This window comes from Octodon degus, unplaced genomic scaffold (genome assembly GCF_000260255.1).
Source record: "Octodon degus isolate 3935 unplaced genomic scaffold, OctDeg1.0 scaffold00214, whole genome shotgun sequence".
In the NCBI taxonomy this organism is placed as follows: domain Eukaryota; kingdom Metazoa; phylum Chordata; class Mammalia; order Rodentia; family Octodontidae; genus Octodon; species Octodon degus.
The window spans coordinates 3,637,190-3,644,918 of NW_004524790.1; positions in this window are offsets into that span (position 1 = coordinate 3,637,190).

Below are 7,729 nucleotides of genomic sequence, written 5' to 3' on the forward strand. Positions count from 1 at the left end.
TTCCTCTTGAATGTTTCCCCTAACCAGTGTATAGTGGCCTTCTTTATTTCAATAGATCATTCTTGGTTTGAATTTGAGATTATCTGAGTACAGGTTTGCTACTCCTGCCTTTTTCTGAGGTGCTGAAGAATGAGGTATTGTTTTACATCCTTTGACTTTCAGCCTATGAATGTCCTTTTGAGTTAAATGTGTTTCTTGTATACAACATATTGTTGGATTTTGTTTCTTAATCCACTGTGCCAGTCTATTTCTCTTAATTGGTGCATTGAGTCCATTTACATTGATGGTTATAACTGAGATTCATTGACTTACGATTGACATGTTATTTACTTGTTGTCATTTACTCCTTTTTCTCCTGTGTTTAATTGTATGCCCTATTTAGTTGGTTGCTTCTGATCACATGTGTGGAGTTCTGATCATTTTGGTCCCTCTCTAGAACATCTTTCAGCAGCCTGTGTAGGGTTGTCTTTGTCATCATGAAGTTCTTTAGTTGTTTTTTGTCTTGGAAGTATTTCATTTCTCCATCAAACTTGAAAGAGAGTTTTGCACAGTATAGTAGTCTGGGCTGGAATTTGTTTTCATGGAGAACTTGAAATCCTCTCCTCCATGCTTTTCTTGCCTTCATGGTTTATGAAGAGAAGTCGGCCATATTTCTGAAGGGGTTTCCTTTGAATGTGATCTGCTTCTTTTCTCTAGTGGTTTTCAGTATATTATTCTTGTACTGGATTTCTGGTATCTTCACTAGCATGTGTCTTTGTGTGTTTTTTATTGAATTATGGTTACTTGGTATTCTGTATGCTTCAGTTACCTGAATGTCAGACTGTTTCCTCATGTTGGGAAGTTTTCTGCTATTTCTTCTACCCATATAGTTTAATGTCACTTTTGTTTACTCCTTCTTTCTCATTGATATCTATTGGGCTCACATTGTTCATCTTTGCATCATCTCAAAATGATGAATTATTTTTTTCTGCATCCTAGTTGTATTTAAGAGATATTTTCTTATCTTTTCACTAGCTGCACCAGCATCTTGAAGGTCTGAAACTCTTTCTTCGCTTTCACTCAATCGGTTTTGCAAGCTTGTGAATGAGATTTTAAGGTCCTCTATATATCTTTGACTCAGGTTTGAATTATCTATTTCTTTCCTGTATTGCTCATTCAAGGAATCCAAAATGTTTCTACTCTCTCTAATTTTTTATCAATGTCTTCTTTAGAAACAGTTATTAATTCTTTACTGCAGAGTTATTTTCCGATAGGGTTTCCTCCCTATGTTTCTGTATTTGATTCTTTTCTTCAGACGCCTTGCGTTCAGAGAATTCTTTTTTTATTTCAGAAAAGAATTCTGCTCTGATTTCCTCTATGATTTTCTGCTGTTGCTTATTTACTTTTGACACTATTAATTCATACATTTCAGATGAGCTAGTGTCCTCTGCACTTGTTTTGAGTGGGCCTTGGGTTTCCTACATATGTTTCTGTCTTTGATTTCTTACTGAAGATTCTATTAATTCAGGGATTTCATTTTTCATTTCCAATCTGAGTTCTTCTTTACCTTTCTGCAGTTGTTTCTTTATTTCAGAAGCTGTTGATTCATTGATTTCACCTATATAATTCCCATTTTTTTCTGTGTTAGTGTCCTTGGCACTTGTGATGGTAGGGCTTAGGGTCTGAGATTGCATTTTGCTCCTTCTCCTTGGCATTTTGTGTAGCACTGTCTTCTGTCCTTTGTTGTAGAGCTTCGGTTCAGTTATAACCTTAGCACCTACTGAAGTTCACTTGCAGATCTACAGTTTGAATTTATCCAGCTATGTCTGGCTTGCGTCTCGCTGCTATGTTCAGCTCCTTCCTTCTGCCACCCTTGGGAGTGAACCTGTTGTGCCCCTCTAGCAAGATGTTCTGGTCCTGCACTAACTGGGTGGTTCTGTCCCCTACTCTCTCTGCAGCGACTGCCGCTCCATAGTTTCACCCCAGGCCTGTATGTCAGACCTGAGCTGAGTGTGAAGGGGACAAGGTGGAGTATGGCAGAGAGGCAGCTCTCCCACACACTACCGGGTCTGGGCTAAGACTGGATCTGAGGGTCTTGAGAACGCAGCAGAAGTTCTCACTCATGGGTCGAGAGTGGGTGGGGACTGTGGAGTTGTGGGGTGGTGACAAGGTGGTGAAAGAAGGCCTCACCCATGCTGTACCTGTGCTGGAACCAGATACGTCCCACAGTGCAGGGTAGCTGGAAACTCTCCCACACACTCACTGTACTTAGGCTTGGGAAGATCTGGTGGTCCCAAGAATGCGGCAGAAGTTCTCACTCAGTGGGTGGGGGGGGGGCCAGAGTGATGCATGAGGTCCTAACCTAAGAAGGTGGAAGAGGATCTCATGCACCCTATGCCTTGGCTTGGACCACACAGGCCTCTCCAGTGAAGCGTAGCCAAAAGCTCTCCCACACACTCACCGGGCCTGGGCTAGGGCTAGATCTTCTTATATTTAATGTAAGTGACTGTTGTCTGTAGTTTTTCCAGTTTACTCCAATATTCTTTAGCTGAAGTGATTCAATGTGGTTAAATAAGGGAGGACTTACATTGGAGTTTCTCAAAGAAAAATCAATTTAAAACACAGGTGATTGGAAGAAAGAGGGGAACATACAACCCTCAAACCTAAATTAATAGAAAAGACATTTGTAGACCAAGCAAAACAGGAATAGGACTTTATATATGACAAAACAGACCACAGGACTGCTTGAAAATTTGCTGCCTGTGGGATTGGAGCAAGAAATCTCATTAACAAGAAATTTCTCCCCTTTAAAAAACAGAGATTTGGGGTGGTGTTCAATCTATGGGCCTGTTGTGCCAGCCCCGCCCTTTGAGAGAACTGAGACTGTGATTGAGACTGGGCATGGTGACACGACTAATCTCAACACTTCAGAGGCTATAAACAGGCAGATCACTAGAATCTGGTCTAGTAGTGAGACCCTGAACACCCTGTAGACCATACCCTAAAATAAAATTAAAAAAAAAAACTACAGATTCTAAAGGTGTGGGAAACTCAATCCACACAGAACAGATATGGAATGCAAGGCTCTTCATCTCTTTTCATTTCGTGAAAACAGAAGACACTATAAATTTCTCTGGCACATACGAAGTGAAAGAATATTACCTGTACAACAGAACACCAGTTCCATTTATTTTCTTCTTTTTCTCTGGCAAGCTTCATAACCACTAACAGGAAATGCTAAACATAGGTTAGCAAACAGCCTTGGTATTGAGAATTGCTAGAGAAACAATACAACTCCTCCTGATTACACCAACAACAGAGGGACTTGGACATTTCCACAGCAGCTGGAACAATCATGGTTCTGCTCTGACACCAGCAATACAACTACCTTTGATCAGGAAGCCAGAATACATTGTGAAAAACAGCTCTGGAAAGACTTGACCTCACCAGCTCAGGACATAGAGGGCAATACATAAGAGGAACCAGGGGAGTGGAATGAAGCAGGCTGTACAACGTCCAGAAGGGACCAACTATACATGGGATTCAGAGTCATACTGAACTGTCTCTGTGTGAGGACACTATAACAACCAAGAGAGCAACATAGAAACAAAAATCATCTTGAGGAGACATGGCAGCCATCCAGAGCACTGCTGACTAAAGACTGACCACATCACCCACAACTGGAGTCAAGATAATCCTTGTACCCAGTGCAGCACTATTCCCATTGGTTACTTAGTGGGATAACATTTTAGACACTACCAGAGAACAGTGGGAGACAAGAGAATTTTTTTCTTTGTTTCTGTGTATTACTTCACTTTAATTGCCTGGTATGTTTTCATTTGTTTGGGTATTTTTTCTCTTTCATTTTTAAGATTATACATATATTTCTGTTCTATTCTATTCATCAATGTTTCCTCAACTACCTCTCTTGATCCTATGATATTTTCATATGACAGCACAGTGTCCTTAACTACTCTGAATCACTTCAATCATCTTATGCTTTCTCCTTCATTCTTTCTCTCCTGTTATCTTTTTCCAGTTTCCCAAAGCTTGCATGATCATCTTTTGTCCTCCAGCCCTACTTTGCCTATATTTCTCTCTCTCTCTCTCTCTCTCTCTCTCTCTCTCTCTCTCTCTCTCTCTCTCTCTCTCTCTCCCTGTATGTCTCCCTCTTAATTTTCCCCTGTACAAAATGAAATGACTGTAATAAGTGAGAAATCATTGCATACAAACTCCTGATTTATGAACGGTATATGTTATACAACTATAGCTCTTGCCCCTATGGTTAAAGGTATCAAATGAAATGTTAACACAATTAACTGTTTTCAGTTTCCAACCTGTGAATGATCCTGTTTTTATCACTAATTGTGATATTTTAACCATGATAGCATATTTATTGCAATCAGTTTGTCTCTCATTTTCTACACAACTATGACCATCTGGGATCATAACCAACATCACAGTCCAGAACCAGTGTATTGGAGGCTGAGCCAAGAAGATGCCAATATCTAATCCTTAATGAATTGTGAAGTTAGGATCTTGTGACAGACATGAAAACCAAGAACATTCTATACATAGAAGACACCTTTTAATAACAGATCTCTCCTAGGGAAGCTTTAACATTACTGATAAAGCTGCCTGCTATACAAAATTTACAAATATAAAATCAGAAAAAAGAAAATAAAACACAGAAAATAACAAAAACAAACCCCAGACGTTAAGCCCTTCTGAAAAAAGTCCAAGGCACAAAGATGTAGAAGAAAATGGAGGTCATGCATGTGAAAGAGTATCAGAAATTCAAAAACAGGTAAATAACATTATAGAGGAAAACATCAAATAATTTTCCAGGTAAAAAAATATATATACTGACCACAATAAAAGACTTACCCAGCAAGCCTAGAATAGACCTAGACAGGAGGATCACTACAAGTCCATGCAGTGTAGAAAAACCCTGTACCAAATAAATAATTTTAAAAATTAAAAATAACAGGAGATATTTGTTAAGTGATGGATATCATGAATACCCACACATCGAAGAAATGAAATCCGTGAAAGAGATTCAAACAGATATCCAGGACATTCAAACTTCCATTGAAAGTTTGAAAAAAGTCAGCTAAACAAATGTAAAGAGAGAATTTCAGATCTAGAAGAAAGAATGTTGGAAGGCAATCATGGAAAGAAAGATCTTTTGAAATAATGAGGGATGGCTGGATACATAGTTCAGTGGTACAAATGCATGCATGGCAAGTGCAAGATCCCGAGTTCAATTCCAGGTATAAAATGATAATAATAATGAGTACTGAGGAACCCTGAAAAAATAATCCAACAACTGCAAGATGATGCAAAGAATAATATAAGATTGATTAAAGTCAAAGAAAATGCAGGAGTCAACACCAGTGACATAAAATAAAACTTCACTGAGTTAATTTCACGAAATCTGTCAAATATGGAAAAAGAATTTGACATAGAGTTAAACAAAACACACAGTCAGAATAATAACAGACTTCTCAAAAAAAAAATCCCTTGAATCAAGGAGAACTTGGAGTCAAGTCTTCCAAGTACCGAAAGAAGATAAATTCTAACCCAGATTGAGGTACGTGATGTCTTTCAGAATTAATGTAGAAATAAGATATTTCCATAACTAAAAACGCTTGAAGAAGTTCCTAAGCACCAATACATGTCTACATAGAAAAGAGAGATAACAATGTGCACAAATGCAAGAACACAAATAAGAAGGAACCATCAAGCAGGCGAAGAAATGAGAAAGATTGGAAAGACAAAGAACCAATGGCAGAAAACGTCATTTTTGCCATGTCAATGAAAAGCCAATACATGTCAATGAAAAGCCAATACATGTCACCTGAACCCACTGAGGTAAATTGTCTCAGTTCACCAAGCATAAGAATTTAAAATTATACTTTTCTTTTTTTCTTTTTCTTTTCTCTTTTTTTTGGGGGGGGATGGGGGCAACCAGGAATGAACCCAGTCCTTGTACTTGCCAGGCAATTGTTTATTCTACTGACTTATCTCCCAGGCCCCCTCAAACCACTGTTGTCACTTTACTCAAGAAAACCTGGCTATCGTCAAGAAATAAACTATTAAAGTCAGTTACAGACTGTGCCCTTGGGGCTCTATTTCAGGACTCTGTTCTTTTCCATTGATCTTGCTAGCTGTGCTGAAATGTGACTGAGATTATTTTGAACCTGTATGTCAATTAAAATTGATTTAATATTAAATCTTTAAACATATATAGGTCTTCTCTGATATTTTAAATTTATGATTTCTAGTTTCTGGTTAACTATACAAACATATTTGTATGGAATAAATTGTTCCACTAAACTGAGTCCTAGCCCAGGTCCAGTGAGTGTGTGGGAGAGCTTCCTGCTACCCTGCACAGGGGGGACCAGTCTCACCCCAGGCGAAGTGTGGGCCAGACGCTCGCCCACCCCCTTGGGATGCACCCCATCACTCCGAGCACCTCGCCCACCCGGCCTCCAAGTAGGAATTCCTCTACCCCTACTCCACCTTGGCCCCTACAGGCACAGCTCAGAGCTGGCATACATGCCTGGGGTGCAACACTGCAGCTGACATCCCTGCAGAGTGTAGAGGATAGATCCAACCAGCTAATACAGGAGCAGAGCATCTTGCCACAGGGGCACAACAGTTTCTCCCTCAAGGGCAGCAGCAGAAAGGAGCTGAGCACAGCAGCCAGAACCAAGCCAGGCACAACTGCATAAGTCCAAACTTTGTAGGGCTGCACCTGAACTTCAGTACTTGCAAAGGGTACAACTACAGCAAAGATCTACAGCAAAGGTCAGAAGACAGTGCTACACAAAGTGATGAGAAGGAACAAAATGCAACCTCAGAACCCAAGCCCACCCATAACAAATGCAGAGGACACTAACACAGAACAAATTGGAAATCAAACAGCAGAAAGCAATGAATCAACTGCTTTTGAAATAAAGAAACAGCTGCAGAAAGGTATACAGGATCTCAGATTGGAAATAAAAAAAGAAATCCCTGAATTAATAACATCTGCACTAAAGAATCAAATGCAGAAACATATGGAAGAAACACAGTGACCGCCCAAAACAACTGCAGAGGACACTAGCTTGGCTCAAATGCATGAATTAATAACATCGATAGTAAATAGGCACCAGCAGAAAGATATAGAGGAAATCAGAGTGCAATTCTTTTCTGAAATAAAGAAAGAACTCTCAGAACTCATAACATCTGAAGTAAAGAAGCAAACACAGAAACATAGGGAGGAAACCCAATCTGAAAAAAACACTGCAGTAAAAGAATTTATAACTGTTTCTAAAGAAGATATTGATAAAACAATAGAGGAGATTAGAAAAATGAAGAATTCCTTGAATGAGCAATACAGGAAAGAAATAGATCGCATGAAGCAGAGTCAAAGAGATGTAGAGGAAATTAAAATCTCATCACAATATTGCCAAACCATTTAAGTGAAAGTGAAGACAGAGTTTCAGATCTCGAAGATGCTGATGCAGCTAGTGAAAAGGTAAAAAAGGATCTCTTAAAAATAACGAGGATGCAGGAAAGAATAATCCATCACCTGCAAGATGATGCAAAGCTGAACAATGTGAGACTAATAGGCATTAATGAAAAAGAAGGAGTCAATACAAATGATATTAAAAAAATATGGGCAGAAGTAATAGCAGAAAACTTCCCAAATATGAGGAAACAATCTGACATTCAGGTAACTGAAGCATACAGAATGCCAAGG